This window comes from Cherax quadricarinatus, chromosome 49 (assembly GCF_038502225.1).
Source record: "Cherax quadricarinatus isolate ZL_2023a chromosome 49, ASM3850222v1, whole genome shotgun sequence".
Classification (NCBI taxonomy): domain Eukaryota; kingdom Metazoa; phylum Arthropoda; class Malacostraca; order Decapoda; family Parastacidae; genus Cherax; species Cherax quadricarinatus.
In genome coordinates this window covers 15599750-15619857 of record NC_091340.1, presented here as the reverse complement: position 1 = coordinate 15619857, position 20108 = coordinate 15599750, and the positions used below count along the sequence as shown (strand labels likewise).

The following is a 20108-nucleotide window of genomic DNA, read 5'->3' as shown; positions in this document are numbered from 1 at the left end:
TTTGGGAGTATTCAAAATGTTGTCTTGGAAGTGTTTCAGTGTTGTTTGGAAATGTTCAAAGGTTTTTATGTGAGTATTCAAATGATTTATGAGAGTGTTTTGAAGGTGTTCAAGGGTGTTTTGAGGTTATTCAAAGGTGTTTTTTAAGGTGTACAAATGATTATGAGAGTACTTATGAAGGTGTTCAAATGATGTGCAAGAGTACTTATGAAGGTGTTCTGGGAGTATTCAGAGGTGATTTGGGGGTGTTCGAATGATGTTTTTGGAGTATTTCAGTGTTGTTTGGAAATGTATAAAGGTATTTTTGTGAGTATTCAAATGATTTATGAGAGAGTTTTGAAGGTGTTCAAAGTAAAAGTGCGTATTTAACTTCGTAATATGTAAAATTGTGACTAGTGAATTTAACGAAAGTGGATGTAAGCGATGTGGTGACTTTCTGATGTACTGTGTCCCCTTATTAACTTTAATGAACTAAAAGGGTTAAAATGAGAAAAATTGTGGGGTTATGAGTGAAAATTGTGAGGTGTTGGCTGGAGTGTGAGGGTTTGGGAGGGTGGGGAGAAGGTTACTTCGTGGGGAGTGACCTGAGATGAAATAGTTAAAACGAGAAAAATGTCTAGACTTGTGTTGTAAAGAAATTGTGGGTATTAACGAAAAAAAAATGTGACTTTCTGATGTACTGTGTCCCCTTATTAACTTTAATGAACTAAAAGGGTTAAAACGAGAAAAATTGGGGTTAAGAGTGAAAATGTTTTCCCTATGATGTAGGTACTATATCCCCTTATTAACTTTAATGAACTAAAAGGATCGACAAGATTCAGCCTGTGTGCGCGGTCATCACGTGACGTCACTGACAGAAGGTAAGTGTCCCCTTATTAACTTTAATGAACTAAAAGGGTCGACAAGATTCAGCTTGTATGTGACGTCACTGACCGCCGAGTAAACACCCTTCTTAGTTCATTTGACTTGTTTAGACCTGTAGTAAGCATGCTTACCCCCAGAGGGGGGAATCCAAAAACTTGGTAATATTGAGAAATTTTTGGGGGTTGGGGGGGTGAAAGTGGGAGGGGGATCCAAGGTGATGGAGAATTTCGAAAACCCCATAGGGGGAATCCAAAAACTTGATCCGAGGAATTGGAGAATTTCGAAACCCCCATAGGGGGAATCCAAAAACTTGGTAATATTGAGAAATTTTTGGGGGTTGGGGGGGTGAAAGTGGGGCGGGGGGAATTTCGAAAACCACATAGGGGGGAATCCAAAAAACTTGTATTATCGAGAAATTTTTGGGGTTGGGGGGTGAAAGTGGGAGGGGGAACCTTAAAAATTTGATTCGAGGAGATCATAAGAATTTCGAAACCCCCATAGGGGGAATCCAAAAAAATTGTATTATCGAAAAAAAAATTGGGATGGGGGTGAAAGTGGGAGGGGGAACCTCAAAAACTTGATCCAAGGAAGTAGAGTCTTTGTATTATCGAGAAAAAAAAATTTCGGAAAAATTTGGGATTGGGGGGGGTCAAAGTGGGAGGGGGGAACCGAGGAGATGGAGAATTTCGAAAAACCCCATAGGGGGAATCCAAAAACTTGGTAATATTGAGAAATTTTGTGGGGTTGGGGGGTGAAAGTGTGAGGGGGAACCTTAAAAATTTGATTCGATGAAGTGGAGAGCACAAGAAAATGAAATTCAAAAAAATTCGAAAAAAATCGGAAAAAAATTCGAGGCGCGGGGGCGATCCGGACGACGCTGCAGAAGGCGCAGCAAAAGGCGCGGGCGGGGGTCGCGAAGGGCGCGGGCGGTTATCGCGAAGGGCGCGGGCGGGCGCGCGGGCGGGCGTGGGCGGGCGCGCGGGCGGGCGCGCGGCGCGACGGCGGGTCGCGAGGGGGGGGTCGTGGGCGGGGGGGTTATTGGTTGGGGGGTCAAGGGTGAGGTAGTCTCGAGGGCGAGGTCAAGGTCAAACCGGAAGTAACACCTAGGTGTGAAAAGGGGACCCTCCAGCTGCTGGCCCTAGACCGGAAGGGACGCCCCAGAGGAAGGCCTAAACCGGAAGGGACGCCCCAGAGGAAGGCCTAAACCGGAAGGGACGCCCCAGAGGAAGGCCTAAACCGGAAGGGACGCCCCAGAGGAAAAAATGACTACTTATATATATATATATATATATATATATATATATATATATATATATATATATATATATATATATATATATATATATATATATATATATATGCGCACACATACGCATATATGTACACAAGTGTTCATACTTACAGGCTTGCACATACGCACACATTTTTATAATTTGCCTGCGTCGAGGGTAGATGGGGCTGGGCTTACGAGATACAGGGGCACGATTCCCGGATCGCATAGCGATGGGACACCTAGTTTTCACTGGTACTTCTCTAGCCAACAGTAAAAAAAAGTCTGACTTTGAATCTTTATCTTAGGAAATGAAAATACGATTCATCGTTATGAGGTAGAAAGCTCAGCTGTGGTAAGCTGGAACAAGCTCAGCTGTGGTAAGCTGGTACAAGCTCAGCTGTGGTAAGCTGGTACAAGCTCAGCTGTGGTAAGCTGGTACAAGCTCAGCTGTGGTAAGCTGGTACAAGGTCAGCTGTGGTAAGCTGGTACAAGCTCAGCTGTGGTAAGCTGGTACAAGCTCAGCTGTGGTAAGCTGGTACAAGCTCAGCTGTGGTAAGCTGGCACAAGCTCAGCTGTGGTAAGCTGGTACAAGCTCAGCTGTGGTAAGCTGGTACAAGCTCAGCTGTGGTAAGCTGGTACAAGCTCAGCTGTGGTAAGCTGGTACAAGCTCAGCTGTGGTAAGCTGGTACAAGCTCAGCTGTGGTAAGCTGGTACAAGCTCAGCTGTGGTAAGCTGGTACAAGCTCAGCTGTGGTAAGCTGGTACAAGCTCAGCTGTGGTAAGCTGGTACAAGCTCAGCTGTGGTAAGCTGGTACAAGCTCAGCTGTGGTAAGCTGGTACAAGCTCAGCTGTGGTAAGCTGGTACAAGCTCAGCTGTGGTAAGCTGGTACAAGCTCAGCTGTGGTAAGCTGGTACAAGCTCAGCTGTGGTAAGCTGGTACAAGCTCAGCTGTGGTAAGCTGGTACAAGCTCAGCTGTGGTAAGCTGGCACAAGCTCAGCTGTGGTAAGCTGGTACAAGCTCAGCTGTGGTAAGCTGGTACAAGCTCAGCTGTGGTAAGCTGGCACAAGCTCAGCTGTGGTAAGCTGGTACAAGCTCAGCTGTGGTAAGCTGGCGCAAGCTCAGCTGTGGTAAGCTGGTAAAATCTCAGCTGTGGTAAGCTGGCGCAAGCTCAGCTGTGGTAAGCTGGTACAAGCTCAGCTGTGGTAAGCTGGCACAAGCTCAGCTGTGGTAAGCTGGTACAAGCTCAGCTGTGGTAAGCTGGTACAAGCTCAGCTGTGGTAAGCTGGTACAAGCTCAGCTGTGGTAAGCTGGTACAAGCTCAGCTGTGGTAAGCTGGTACAAGCTCAGCTGTGGTAAGCTGGTACAAGCTCAGCTGTGGTAAGCTGGTACAAGCTCAGCTGTGGTAAGCTGGTACAAGCTCAGCTGTGGTAAGCTGGTACAAGCTCAGCTGTGGTAAGCTGGCGCAAGCTCAGCTGTGGTAAGCTGGCGCAAGCTCAGCTGTGGTAAGCTGGCGCAAGCTCAGCTCTGGTAAGCTTGCGCAAGCTCATCTCTGGTAAGCTGGCACAAGCTCAGCACTGGTAAGCTGGCGTAAGCTCAGTTCTGGTAAGCTGGCGCAAGCTCAGCTGTGGTAAGCTGGCACAAGCTCAGCTCTGGTAAGCTGGCACAAGCTCATTTCTGGTAAACTGGCGCAAGTTCAGCTCTGGTAAGCTGGCACAAGCTCAGCTCTGGTAAGCTGGCGCAAGCTCAGCTGTGGTAAGCTGGCACAAGCTCAGCTGTGGTAAGCTGGCAAAAGCTCACCTCTGGTAAGCTGGCACAAGCTCAGCTCTGGTAAGCTGGCACAAGCTCAGCTCTGGTAAGCTGGCGCAAGCTCAGCTGTGGTAAGCTGGCACAAGCTCAGCTGTGGTAAGCTGGCACAAGCTCAGCTCTGGTAAGCTGGCACAAGCTCAGCTCTGGTAAGCTGGCACAAGCTCAGCTCTGGTAAGCTGGCACAAGCTTAGCTCTGGTAAGCTGGTGCAAGCTCAGCTCTGGTAAGCTGGCACAAGCTCAGCTGTGGTAAGCTGGTACAAGCTCAGCTGTGGTAAGCTGGTACAAGCTCAGCTGTGGTAAGCTGGTACAAGCTCAGCTGTGGTAAGCTGGCGCAAGCTCAGCTGTGGTAAGCTGGCGCAAGCTCAGCTGTGGTAAGCTGGCGCAAGCTCAGCTCTGGTAAGCTTGCGCAAGCTCATCTCTGGTAAGCTGGCACAAGCTCAGCACTGGTAAGCTGGCGTAAGCTCAGTTCTGGTAAGTTGGCGCAAGCTCAGCTGTGGTAAGCTGGCACAAGCTCAGCTCTGGTAAGCTGGCACAAGCTCATTTCTGGTAAGCTGGCGCAAGTTCAGCTCTGGTAAGCTGGCACAAGCTCAGCTCTGGTAAGCTGGCGCAAGCTCAGCTGTGGTAAGCTGGCACAAGCTCAGCTGTGGTAAGCTGGCAAAAGCTCAGCTCTGGTAAGCTGGCACAAGCTCAGCTCTGGTAAGCTGGCACAAGCTCAGCTCTGGTAAGCTGGCGCAAGCTCAGCTGTGGTAAGCTGGCACAAGCTCAGCTGTGGTAAGCTGGCACAAGCTCAGCTCTGGTAAGCTGGCACAAGCTCAGCTCTGGTAAGCTGGCACAAGCTCAGCTCTGGTAAGCTGGCACAAGCTTAGCTCTGGTAAGCTGGTGCAAGCTCAGCTCTGGTAAGCTGGCACAAGCTCAGCTGTGGTAAGCTAGTGTAAGCTCAGCTGTGGTAAGCTGGCGCAAGCTCAGCTGTGGTAAGCTAGTGTAAGCTCAGCTGTGGTAAGCTGGTGCAAGCTCAGCTCTGGTAAGCTGGCGCAAGCTCAGCTGTGGTAAGCTGGCACAAGCTCAGCTCTGGTAAGCTGGCACAAGCTCAGCTCTGGTAAGCTGGTGCAAGCTCAGCTGTGGTAAACTGGTACAAGCTCAGCTCTGGTAAGCTGGCACAAGCTCAGCTGTGGTAAGCTGGCACAAGCTCATTTCTGATAAGCTGGTGCAAGCTCAGCTCTGGTAAGCTGGCACAAGCTCAGCTCTGGTAAGCTGGCATAAGCTCAGCTCTGGTAAGCTGGCACAAGCTCAGCTCTGGTAAGCTGGCATAAGCTCAGCTCTGGTAAGCTGGTGCAAGCTCAGCTCTGGTAAGCTGGTGCAAGCTCAGCTGTGGTAAGCTGGCACAGGCTCAGCTCTGGTAAGCTGGCACAAGCTCATTTCTGGTAAGCTGGTGTTGAGAAATGGTTTACCAGCTATGGTTAAAGATTAAACATAGAGGGTACTTAGCTAATAAGACAGCTATCGCCCACACAGCCGCCCCTGCAGGCGAGGTCATGAAAGGTTGTCTTATACACTTCACAATGGGCTGTAATAGAGTATATTATGTTAGTAATAATTTACCCCTAGGGGGTGTTATGTCAGCATATTTCATTCACTGATTGCTGACGAACTTACGTGTGCGGACTCAAAAGTCCGCACCTCACTGCCGACTATAGGTGGATTACAAACTCTTTGCTACACAAGAACTGCACAGTCCCCTGTACTACAAGAAATCTGTAACCCACCTTGCTCTTGTAGCGTGAGCTATGGTGTTCTTTACACCCTCGACAGGTATTGGTGACTTGATAGAAGCTGAAGTGTCCTTTGATGTCTGCGTCTTCTATAGTCTAGGAATATGCACAGTGGTACAATATGTTCTACAAGGTTTGTCTTTATTGTTCACAGTCTTATCACTAAAGAAGTTGATCACATTTCTCTGTAAGTGTTTATCATGTTTTGTGAGACACTTTGTTCACACTAATGCAGGGATCAGTGTTCTTTGTTGGTTATCCTGGCGTCAGTGTGACTCCCAGTAGGGTGAAAAGTAATCTGACCTCACAGTGTCCTACGCCGCTGCAATGCCCCTGGAACATAAAGGAAAAGCTGACCTAGTACTTTTTGCTTCCTTGCCACTTCCTCCATGAAGCAAAGCAGAATGCTTAATTCTTGCTGTCTTAAGCATTGACAACAATGTCCACTATCTTTACCATGGTAATAAAGTGGGAGCAGGATTTTCCTTAATTGTCCTAAGGTAAGAGATGGACTGTCTCTTATTAAACTACACTTTGCAACACTGGACTGCAAGTAGCAGCGGTCGCTTGACCACGTCACATACTCGTATTGCATCTGGGATCAATTACTTGCTGTAGCAGTAAACAGGATGTTTGCCCCTTCTGAGAGGGCTGGGCCCCTCAAGGCTGAGAGGGCTGGGCCCCTCAGGGCTGAAAGGGGCTGATGGGGGCTGATACCCCCTCCTGGAGAAAATTTCTCCACAGCTGGCACAAGCTCAGCTCTGGTAAGCTGGCACAAGCTCAGCTCTGGTAAACTGGCACAAGCTCAGCTCTGGTAAACTGCCCCTTTCAGCCCTGAGGGGCCCAGCCCTCTCAGAAGGGTCAAGCATCTTGTTTACTGCTACAGCGAGTAATTGATCCCAGATGCAGTACCAGTATGCGACGTGGCTCGACGCTCCTTGCAGACTCCTGTGTTGCAAAGTGTAGTTTAATAAAAGACAGTCCATCTCTTACATTAGCAGGACAGTTAAGGAAAATCCTGCTCCCACTTTATTACCATGGTAAAGATAGTGTACATTGTTGTCTATGCTTAAGACAGCAAGAATCAAATATTCAGCTTTGTTTCATATAGGAAGTGGCAAGGAAGCAAAAAGTACTAGGTCAGCTTTTCCTTTATGTGCTAGGGGCTGTGACGGCGTGGGGCGTTGTGAGGTCAGATTACTTTTGACTCTACTGAGAGTCACACTGATGCCAGGATAACCAACAAAGAACACTGATCCGTGCATTACTGTGAACAAAGTGTCTCACAAAACACAATAAACACTTAAGAGAAGTGTGATCAGCTTCTTCAGTGATAAGATTGTGAACAATAAAGACAAATCTTGTGGAACATAGTGTACCAGTGTAAGCATTCCTAGACTATGGAAGACGTGGACATCCAAGGACACTTCAGCTTCTATCAAGTCACCGATACCTGTCAAAGGTGTGAAGAACACCATAACTCATGCTACAAGAGCAAGGTAGGTTACGAATTTCTTGTAGTACCGGGGACTGCGCAGTTCTTGAGTCGCAAGGAGTTTGTAATCAACCTATAGTCGGCAGTGAGGTGCGGACTTTGGAGTCCACACAAGTAAGTTTGTCAGCAATCCGTGAATGAAATATGCTGACATAACACTCCCTAGGGGTAATTTATTGTTTACATAATATGATCTATTACAGCCCATTGAGAGATGATCATGACAACAATTCAAGACCTCGTCTGCAGGGGCGGCTGTGTAGACGATTTGCTGTCTTTTATCCGCTAAGTATTCTCTATATTTAAAATTATAAACTTAGCTGGTAACCCATTTCTCAACAAGTGTTGTTTCATTACTGACCCAACACTGGTATACCAGTGTTGTTTCATCACTGACCCAACACTGGTATACCAGCGTTGTTTCATCAGTGAGTCATCACCAGCTGCCCAGGATCCATGTCAGATCAGATCAACACAATCATGTAACTGCTACTACTAATCTCATTTTTAAAATTTCATAATCACACCCCATCCCCCCATCCCCCCATCCCCCCATCCCCTGGATAGGGGATGGGGGGAGGTGTTCCTCGATATAAGTGAAAGGCTGTTGATCCAAAGAACCGAGGCTACCTTCCTTTTACGAGGATCTGTCCTAATTATGTTCCAGTCCCCAGGGAATGAATGATCTCGATTTCTTTAGCGCTTCCCCACAATTATAATAATAAAATAATAATAATAATAATAATAATAATAATAATTGTGAGCCAACATGTGTTCTACTAACCTTGATAGGTCTGTGGCGGTGAGGTTGCCGGATTCGTAACCAGAAGAATGCCAGTATGGTCCCCAAACTGGTCAGGTTACCAGCATAGGCCATGTAGTTGATGAGGACTCTGACATCTGAGGTGACGAACATCACCATGGTGACAGTGGCCTGAGGGAACATCAATACAGTGCTGTTAAAAACAAAAGTTTACGTGATTTTCCTCATCAAGAGGATTGTTTTCGTGACGATTAAGGTCTCCTGCTGTAACACTTTCAGTTAAACATTTGTACGTGTATGTGTATGGTATATACAGTATCACTGGTATACACTAGGCCACCAACATCACCGATGCTCACCCTGTGACCTCACGTATAAGCTCTCTATACGGTGTAGGCTGTGTATGGGTTCTCCTGTCTCGCGGCTCACTCTGTCAAATCAAGATATCGACACCATGCCTAGCCCTTCTAGGGTAGGGTAGGTGCCTGAGCCAGAGCTTGCAGCTCGCAAGACTGCCATTCCCATTCGCCCCCTTGGGGAAGGGATGGCAGACCAGAGAGGCCTAGCTTGTGGCTAGGCCTGGGGACAGTTGGTCCCAAAGATGAAGAGGTACTTGTGCCTCTTCCCATGGGAGACTTAGGTCTCAGACACTCCCTAAAGAGGGAGCCAAGGCCGGACCATCACTTGGAAAAGGCCCGGGCCGGGAGAATACCGGCTAATCTTTAAAAATAATAAATAATAAATCAAGATAGTTGCTAAGCCCTTGTGGACCATGCTGTCATTACTAGCTCCATATATATATATATATATATATATATATATATATATATATATATATATATATATATATATATATATATATATATATATATATGGTCATATCTTTCTTCCTTGTCTACATTTTTCTCAGTTTCCATTACTGATCTTAAAACTCTGACATCTCATATCGAGAATTATTTATTCTAAGCTTCTGCAGAAATGTACATTCTGCCCCAAGGACTGCCCTAGCTTGGTAGGCAACGCTCTAGGTTCACAAACTGAGTATCTGTGGTTCAATCCTCGGTCGAGTAGGAACGTTGGGCATGTTTTCACTTAGGAGTAATTAGGTATCTGTTTGTTAGCCGACTGGTGTGGGTGGCATCCTGCGAGACAAGATTGAAGGACCCCAATGGAAGTAAGACCGACAGTCCTCGATAACCCACTAACTTTCTAGGATTATCCTGGGCGGCTAACCCTCCGGTTTAAAAATCTGAAGAAAATCTTATCTCTCGCCTTCGCTGTTGCCATCAGACATATATCCAGAACTTAGTGAACCATTTCATGTTCGTGTAGGTTTGCCAGGACGGGTCCTGGCCCGGGTCTTCTCCATGTGGTGACCCGACAGTGGCTCTCCAGGAGTGTCAGAGTTAGTACATGTGATGTACCGCTTACAGCCCTATGACAAAAGCACGATGAGCCGTCTTTGTGTCAAGTGGTGTACCGTTAACAGCCCTATGGCAGGGATAGCCCTATGACAAGGGCACGGTGACTCTTTCAACTCTAATTGGGCCATTCTGGCACTCAGGCCGTAGCCCGAGTGCCAGTACGGCTCAGGAGATTCTCTGGATGTGTACCCCGATCGTGACAGACCTTTACTGTTTCCCCTAAATTACTTTTCATGACGATTCAGTTTTACTCTTGGACACTCAACATGCACAATACTTATCATAACAATGAAACAGGCAACTCACGATGAAGGTGAGGGCAGGGACGGGGGTACAGTTGTGAAGGTGCAGGTGGGAGAACACCCTCGGCAGCTGGCCGCACCTGGAGCTGACAAACAGCAGTCTGGAGTAAAAGAAGAGGGCGCTGTTGCTGGCAGCTACTGTGCAACACGCCACAAAGAAGGGGATCACCCACGCCATCATACCCATAGTCAGGCTGCCGAAGGTCTGCGGTTGCAAAGATTATTATTATTTTTTTTCTATTTCATAGCGTTTATATAAAAATTGGCATTCATTTGCGAGATATTTTTTTTACAGCAACATAACTTCGAGTGATTATAATTGTGCAGAGGAAATTGTTACAGTGAAAATAAAAAAAAATTACCTTTACAGCATATTAATACTTATCAACTGATTAAATTTGTTCGATTATTGAAGCGTTTTTGGAAAATTATTAAATATAAAATATAATATAATTCACATTTTGTATCGCACTACAGACAAGATGCGCTCGATAACTTTCTCATGAGCAAAATAAGAAAATAATAGAAGTTACAGAGGAAACATTTCTGTAACTTAAAATATAACTTCATTATGGTAGAGATTCTAGAAGGAACGTGCTGGGAAGCAGACAAAAATTTCATACCAGAGAGGAGAAGAATTTCAAACAAATAAAAATGACATTAAATGGACAATTAAAAAGAGTCATTTACAGGCGAATCAAAAGAGATGAGGGTCACCATATCGAACAATATATTCAATTTAAGATTAGATTTTGCCACTAAAACTGCTGGTTTATTGTGCACTCTATATCCATCCTGTGGAGCGTAGCACAAGAGTATATGGATACACAAAATGCCAATGAACTAGGCCCCAAAAAAGTTAACAGGAATTCATCTGGATCTGTATCTACAGTTCACTTATATGTTGTAAGGCTCCTTGATATCATATATCAGACAAAATATAATTTTTTTTGGTCAGTCGTAATGACTTATCTTACGATTATAGACCAGATGGCATTGTGGGGTGTGAGAATAAATGTATAACACAAGTGCTGTTTTTTAAACCTTTGTAAACCTTGTAGATCACTGGTAAAGCACTGGATCTGTTACCCATCAATACGAACGTTCAAGTGATGAACGACTGCCAATGACTAAACAGAAAAATGGACGCAAACTCGAACGGCGGTCCTGGCTGGTAGCAGATCCAGCTCTGTACCATTAAGCTACGATGCTTACTGTAGGAAGATTTCACAGACAGTACTTATGTGAGGTGTTCTGTTTCATCGGTCACCAACTGTGATCCTACTGTCCCTTCCCACAGCTCCAGAAGCTTTCATAGTTCAGGCACCGCTTTACAACACTTCTCTCTACAGCATATCGCTAAAATATTAAATTTCAATTAAGCATATTCTTCAATTATTCTGACTTCCTACAATAAATATAATCACCACTCACTGTACGCTAAGAATGAAAATATTTTAAGATAAGTAATGTATGCACTGTATATGTCATTTATAGGTTTAGCTATATTGCTCGCTTAATATATGATAATGTTAACTTATCAGAATTCTATATGCATTTGAGAATAAGAAAAAAAAAGGCTATGGTTCACTTCACAGCGATTTTCGCTTTACAGCAGTAGCCAGAAACCTAATATGTTGTAAGAGCGGGGCCCGCCTTTACCTGACATGCTGTAAGAGCGGGGCCCGCCTTTACCTGACATGCTGTAAGAGCGGGGCCCGCCTTTACCTGACATGCTGTAAGAGTGGGGCCCGCCTTTTCCTGACATGCTGTAAAAGCGGGGCCCGCCTTTACCTGACATGCTGTAAGAGTAGAGCCCGCCTTTACCTGACATGCTGTAAGAGCGGGGCCCGCCTTTACCTCACATGCTGTAAGAGTGGGGCCCGCCTTTACCCGACATGCTGTAAGAGCGGGGCCCGCCTTTACCTGACATGCTGTAAGAGTGGGGCCCGCCTTTTCCTGACATGCTGTAAGAGCAGAGCCCGCCTTTACCTGACATGCTGTAAGAGCGGGGCCCGCCTTTTCCTGACATGCTGTAAAAGCGGGGCCCGCCTTTACCTGACATGCTGTAAGAGTGGGGCCTGCCTTTACCTGTCATGCTGTAAGAGCGGGGCCCACCTGTACATATATTTTCATCCCAGTCAAAGCCACATTGTCTCTAAATTCAAGATAAGTTGCAAGCTGCGACTGTCAATAAATAAACAGAATAATGAATTGTGACTTGAGTTTAGAGACAGTATGGCTCTGAGGAGGTAGATGAATAGAAATATGTACCATGAAAGCTTCTGGGGCTGTTAGAATGGACAGTAGAGCACAGCTGGTGATCGCTGGTGAAGAACATGTCATATGTGAGCCTTTTAGTTCAGTGATACAGCACTGGACCTGCTACCACTCAGAACCACGGTTCGAGTCCCTGCCCCTTCTGTTCACTCACTGACACTCGTTCATTATGACATATCTTGAGTTTTATATAATTATTTACTCCTGTTAATCCAAGGAAAAGAATTTATCCTTACATGAATCTAAACCTAACTGACTCCATCTTCCCGGGGGCTATATGGCAAACACGAGTTTAGAGCTTTTCCCCACATAAATTAAAAACAATTGTGTGCATGCACATACAGTCGACCCTCAACTAACGGCGTCATTAAGTAACGGCAATTTCGTCTAACGGCACTTTTTGCCGTAGAAAACATGCCTTAACCAACGGCGTTCCGGACAAACGACGTTTGACCGAAACGTGTCGATGTGCTCGGAGCGCAGCCTGAGTGGGCCCAGCCACTCCAAGAGTCAGTGTGCCATTGTTTATAAGCTGTTGCGGTCGGTTTCCATGTGTGCCTCCCATATATTTTGGATCATTCCACTAGCTTCTAGTACCAAGCCTGTGTTAAAAAGGGTGAGAATTACGATGGAAATGAAGGCCTTCTGGAAGGGGATTCTCCTTCCAGGCAATAGACAATTCTGAATTTTCCCTGCTGCTGGCACATCACTCATCAACAACTCCACAATAAAAGTAAGTGGTATTTAATTACTGTTTATTTTGCATGTCCCATTCCTTTCCATATAAGGAAATGTATATTTCATGTAAAAAAAAAAAAAATTTCGGACTTTGGGGTGTCAGGAACGGATTAATTCTATTTCCATTATTTCTTATGGGGAAAATTAACTCGACCAACGGCAATTTCAACCAACGGCAAGCCCTCTGGAATGGATTAATGCCGTTGGTCGAGGGCCCACTGTATATACAAATGTGTACATATACGTAATTCTTACATGGCACTATGAACACACACACACACACAAAAATATCATTTGCACTCCAGCATAACCATATATTTAACAAGATAGACACATGTGTAGAAGGAACAGACGTCATCTTACTGATGTTATATAAAAGAAGTAAATGATTTAACACAGGATAAACCAAGGGATCTCAATCATGCATTTACAAAAAATTTACGTATTTACAAGTAATTTGCACAGTATACCTAGCATATAACTTGAGTGATACTGGATTGTTGATTCGTACTGGTAATAAAGGTGGACAATGAAGATACCCTCAAGCCCGAGAATGGGTCTTCTGAAGCCCCGAAGCTACTTAACTTTTAATGGAATGCTTGACGGTATCGTCAGTGTCTTGTTGGAGTCACTCATCTCTGGTTGACAGACTTCATCATTTGATGTAAGATACTCATCCTGTATGTTGGGACATGACGAGGTTCCTAATATGTAAATATTGTAGACTTTAGGCTAACAGCAGGATCTAAATGCCGACAATACTGAAGAAAAGAAACACGTTTCAGAACAAACTTATATTCGGGCACTGTTTCGATCGTTGTAGGGGCTTCATCGAGTCTCCGTAAATGTCTACACAAAGCGAAAGACTGTCACAATTCCATAAAGCTTATTCTGTAACGTGTCTTTGCTTTGCAATAAAGCAACACATGCTAGTGTTCCCAGTAATATTTATTAATAAAGAAAAACACTCACCACAGCCAAAGCAGGAGTAGAGAGTATCTGGTCAGGAGTGAGCACAGCGAAGTAGGCAACATTGGTGAGGACGAACATCACTACGATACCGGTGAGGGAGATGGTGATGGCTCTCGGCAAGTTCCTGGTAGCGGAAGATCAAGACATCAATCAAAATAAAATATCGCATTCCCGACAAGCATGAAGGTAAAGACACGAGCTGCGGCGAGACGTTTTATGAGGTAACTTACAGAAGAGTATACCTACAGTGGTCAGTGGATTTTTTTCTCCTCAAACATTTCAGAACGATAATTAAGGAACGATTCCTCTGACCGACTTGTAACTTTCAACAAAGGTGTTTCCTACCTAGAAGAAGAAGGTTTGGATTGTTACTAGAGTGTGCACTAGCCAATTTATTCAGTTTATTTAAAAAAAATTATTTTTTTTTACCAACCTAAAAATGCCTATAAATCAGTGAACGGGTGGGGTTTAAATCCATGGCAAGTGAGTCTTAAAATCTCACAGTTTTACGACTCACTCGCCATTTGTTCAAACCCCTCCCGTTCCCTGATTTGTTGGCAATCGTGTTATCACAATTTCGTGAGTTAAGACTACCTCTTCCCAGCAGCTGCAGGTTTAACTGGCTTATGTACTTAACATAAAGAAAGATTCACCATAGATTTAAGATGCATGGGGACAAATTGGCAAATCTATAAAAAATTAAAAACGAAGAGATTGTTAGTTTCCATATCATAACTGGAGAATGCCTCTTCTTATTGTCTTCAGACTTTTAGCACTGATGTATTTTGCTCAAAAAAAATCAACATTGTTAATGGAGGACCATAAGTTCCTAATCTGTTAATTTTAATAAGCAAATTGAAATATTAATTTCCATGCAATAGCTGAAGAATGTCTTTCCTGATAGGCTTCGGGGCTTCAACCGCTGGTGTATTTTATATAGAAAATTTTGAGTGTAATTGGGTAATGTAGGTGCCAATTATCCTATTATTAACGTACAAATAGCACAACAGTTTTCTTCCAGTAACTTTAGAATGTAAGGAGGCAAGAATGAACGAGCACTACCGGAGGTCTACTGGCTCACGTGTCACGTGAAACTACTGGCCCATACTAGGCAGGTCTATCTCAAATCCAAAATGGCATAAAATATTGACAAGACGATAAAATAAATGTAACTGTAGCATAATGCAGTCCTTTACGGACGACGTTTAACCCACATATTAAGGGGTTTTTTCAAGTTGTAAACAAACATGGCGAGAGTGAGTATATATACAGGGAAACCTGTGACGAAGGGGTTAGTGATCGGAAAAAATAGACCTTTTGTCTCCTTCGGTTGGAATGAGCCAAACTTCCCTGACTGTAGCCTAGACATTCAACAACCACTAGAATTCCAAAATGTTGTAATAAATAGGGTTGACAACTGTGCGTGGCCGGCACCCTGATGGAGGAAGGTTCCAGGTAATAGAGCTGAAAGTAATGTTTGAGTCGCACACCTTCCCCTTCAGTATAAAATGTTGGCCAACGATGATCCGTGAAGGAGTTGGAACCAAAACTGCAATAGTGACACAAATTGTATGTGGATAAATGGTTCAGAGAACCGACAAACTAATAAATTAGACACAAGTGCAACACTTGGGTATCTTTACTGAAAAAACGTTTCGCCACACAGTGGCTTCATCAGTCCATACAAAGGAAAATGGTGAAGAACAGGAGAAGAATGAGGTAAACAGTCCCTCAGCCTTGACTCGATGTAATTTTCGTACATTTGCTGTATTCTTTTCAAGACTGATTGATTGCATCGACTCAAGGCTGAGGGACTGATTACCTCAAACTCCTAATATTCTTCATCATTCTCCTTTGTATGGACTGATGAAGCCACTGTGTGGCGAAACGTTTCTTCAATAAAGATACCCAAGTGTTGCACTTGTGTCTAATTTATCAACACAAATTGTTATTAAACAGGAACTAAAGCTTAGGAATTTTTATTTAAACTTTTGGTGATGGGACTTTATTCACACTTTACATGGTGCTTGATAAAACGTAAGTACATGTGACGTAGGCTGGAGTTTAGTGAGCCTTGGTGAGCTATACAGTTGTGACATCACCAACTGGATTCAGTGGATAGCTTTAAAATATGTTGGTTCAATGTTTGAGAAGGACCTGCCTAGCATGGGCCAGCAGACTTGCTGCTGTTTTCCTTCATTTATGGTTCATCTGGTGGCTGTCTCACAGTAGGTAAGGGGATACATGTTGGAGAAGCATGTGGGCCAGTGTGGTACACATGCTTTCAGCTCTGCTGTGTAGCTGCAGTCAGGGATGCTTAAGAGCACTGACACCTTAAATCTGGCTTCCTGATATCTGGCTGGCATTCATTCTATTTTATTAAATCTCCATCTGTGTCTTTATAAATTATAGTCATTACTTTGGTCATCTATGCTACAACTATATTTGCGTGCCTTGATCCTAACAAGAAGATTTACTAAGTATCCCGTAGCTCGGATGGTAGCGCACTGAGCTCACACATACTGTGTGTCCGTGGTTCGATTCCCTGTTCACCAGCAGCAAGTACGTACCTGGGTGTTAGTCGACTGGTGTGAGGTAGCATCCTCAGACAGTGGGATTTTGAAATGATCTGAGGTAAGATAATAGCACTTAGTCTGTAGAACTGATCTGTGCTTCCATAGAGTACGATGACCCAGATAACGAACTCCTTCCTCCTGTCTTCATAAACTGTATGGACACGCATCCCTCGTAGTCTCGCAGATGCCCCGTTTCCATTTGGGAGAGTGAAATCCGGTACTTATAATATAATAATATAATATCTTCATTTACCACAAGTACATGTACAAGGTAGACAGGCCTAACTGACATCAGTGACATATTACTATATAGGAAGCTGCTTGTTATGCTGAGCATTTCCCGCAAATTAGGTCAGTTTTGTCCCAGGATGCGACCCACACCACTCAACTAATACCCGGGTACCTATTTTGCTGATGGGTGAACATAGATAACCGGTGTCGGAAACACGTCCGATGTGTTCCACTCCTTCGCCGGGAATCGAACCCAGGCCCTTACTGTGTGAAGTGAGAGCTTTTGCCACTAGGCCACGGGGCACCGTGATAGAAAAGTTGATCATATCTGCAGTTTCCCAATCCAGCCAAGTACAAAGTTACCAGGACTTCAACATCCCAAACACTCTGAAAACCAACAATCTTAGAGTAACATACAAGTACTGTAATTACTTCACGGATTTACAGTCTCTGACTCACGATCTCGGACAGCAAAAACACACGTATCCCGCACTTGTCTCTCACAATCAATAGCCAAAACAAGCAGGAACAATCTCTCTCATAAACCTGCTGCCTCATCACCCCGCCCCCTATTGTCTTATCGAATGCTAATGAGTTTGACCTCTCCTATTTGCTTCACTCACTCGTCTCACACATTACGCACTTTCTACTTTCACATGCGGGTATCCACTCACTGAGACACTCCAACTGCTCCAAGTACTGAGTAAATTGGTACACTGGTTTCTGTGCAATAAACTGAGAAAGCCTCTTCTCACTGACTTCAAAATTTCAACGCTAGTCCATCTCACTTAGCGGTGAATTCAGATTAGTTTTGGGCTGTGTAGGTCTCACTTTTTTTTAGCAGATTAAGATATTAGATTTTTATTTTTATTTTATTTAAAACTTACATAGTACAAAAACGTACACATAAAAAAAAAATTTTTTTGTCCAACATATGGACCAAAATCAAAACTTACACAATTTACAATCTCACCACAACATATACCGATCCATTGAACTAAACCCTTACACACTAGTAACACTCAACACCTGCAATGTGCAGGATGAGAAACCCTTGCTGCAACATAATAGTGGCACAACCCCCCTTTTCATGTACTTAGCTTGCAACTTAAAAAAAGTTGTACCCCAATATATATATACATGATATAAGAACTCTTATAACCTAAATAATTAAGAATCATGTTATTTTATGACAGTTGTTACATACAAACTAACATAGATCTTAGCCTTTTCCAACTATATATTTTATAAATAAAAAAAAAAGGCACAATACCGTGACTGGAACGATACACAAATAACTCGCACATAGAAGAGAGGAGCTTACGACGACGTTTCGGTCCGACTTGTACCATTTACAAAGTCGCACTGTGACTTTGTGTATATATTTTATAATTTATTTATAAAAAAAACTTACAGAATACACTATGTACAAAATTCCAAAAGTTGTCCGAAATATGGACCAACAACAGAATTTACACAATACAACGTCAACGTAATCTATCCTATCTAGAGAACTAAACTCTACACTCTGATTATCACAACCTCAAAACCTGCAATATGCAGGCTAAGAACCCCCCCCCCCCCCGCCACACAGTTCTGACACACCACCTTCTCCCTCACATAGCGTGCAACAAGAAACATATACATATGAAACTCTTCCCGTTAACAAAATATATATTTTTAGACACTTATATTTCTAAACCATGTTAGGCTCTTCATACCAACTTACAAATGTCTAAACTTTTATCTATATACACTATCATATTGTATTTGATAACTAAATACAATGGAAAACCTGACACAAGTAAATTTCATCTTAACTGTATTTCCACCCAGTCATACCAGATATATTGAAGTTCTCTTTGGAAATATAAACACAAATGCAGTATAATGTGATCCTTTATTGACTACGTTTCGCCCACACAGTGGGCTTTTTCAAGTCACATTATACTGCATTTGTGTTTATATTTCCATTGTGTCGGTATTTTATACCATTTATTTCCATCGAAGTTCTCTTTCTTTGAGCGCGTTACTTATGCCTCCTACCTTACCATGTATACCCACTCACTCCCCCACACTTCATCCATTCCCCTACACAAAGCGTTCTTCAAAATCAACCATTGCTATTTTACGTAGCGTACAGTCCCATTACATATCCAAACACAGAGTCATTATGCAACGACTGTATTAACCTCGACACCTTGTCATTTTACTCAAAAAAAAAAAAAAAACAATATGCAAGACATTCAAACATATTTTTTAAACAACATCAGACTACCTCGTTCCCAAAATAATAACATATTCTTTTATATTCTGAAGTACACTGTAAAGTGTTAGTGGCTACCTGCAACCAACAAAAACGCAGTTTTGCTGGTATTACCATACCTTCACTACCATTTTTCTTATTCATTCCTTAAATTTGATTGCTGCATCATAACTGCCCTTCTATAACTTCCCTTTAATCACAAGGCCCTAAAATATACAATCCTTGACTTGTCAAGACCTTTCACACTAAAAAATAATCTTTTGTAATAACCTCCTTCTTCTTCTTCTTCTTCTTCTACCGCTTATACTCCCCCCTCCAAAAACTAAATTGAACCCGCTTATAAAGGAAAACCTTCCCTTACATATAATTAGCTCACCAAGAGAAGGAGACTATTTACCGTAATTTCACGGTAGGTCTCTGGAAAACCTGCCCTCCACTGTCCTCCATAAATAAGTTTGTTCCTACAGACCGTTCTATATATTCCTGCCGCAATTGCTCTAATTCTAATCCATCTCCCCCGTGTCCCTCATTCCCCAGGAATTATACAGGAAATCCGCCACTACATACATAATCGCCCTTTTCACGTCCTCGGAGACCCCTCGTACCTCTAATGTTATGGCTCTCAGGGTCTCTACATTACCTCCACCCATCAACCTGGAAACTCTCGCCAACCATAACCTTACCTCCCTCAACTCTTCACAGAAATAAACGGCGTGGAAAGCTGTTTCCGGTTCACCACAGTGATCGCAGGTCGATTCCCTCCCCAATACCATTACACATAAAGCAGTCTTTGATGCTAATATCTCCATCATAAACCTGTAAACTAACTCCCTCACTCTCGGCATTAACCTAAGTTTTCGAAAATCATTCCATATCATTCCCCAATCATACAAGGGGTATACCGATACCCCCTGCATGGGTTCCGTTTTCCTACTCATCTCCACCAACCTCCTCACCTTAAAATTAAGTTTTGCTGCCTCGCCAACCAATAACAATAACCGTAGCATATTCTCACATTCAAGTAATTTTTTACCACACCACCACCTTCGCACATCCTCCATCACCCTCCCAACTCTTACCCTCTCACCCCCCCCCCCCGTCCTAACGAACCTCTGTTTTATATACAGAGCCTTCACTCTCGGCCCCAACGCTAAAAGTCCCACTCCCCCTCTGCATATATTCGACATTACTACCTTCTTACTGAGCCATGCCCTCCCAAAACCCCAAACGTAACGTAACGCCCGCCTCTGTATCTCTTGGGCCTCCTGAGCCCTTAATGAATACACCACAGCAACACTCCACACTTTACTATAAACCAATGAATTTACTATCATCGCCCTCTGTAGTAA

At 43.6% G+C, this 20108-nt stretch overlaps 1 pseudogene; it reads right to left on the bottom strand.

Annotated features, from left to right (window-relative positions):
- Positions 1-20108, bottom strand: part of LOC128696931 (Y+L amino acid transporter 2-like) — a 78854-nt pseudogene that overhangs the window by 19970 nt on the left and 38776 nt on the right.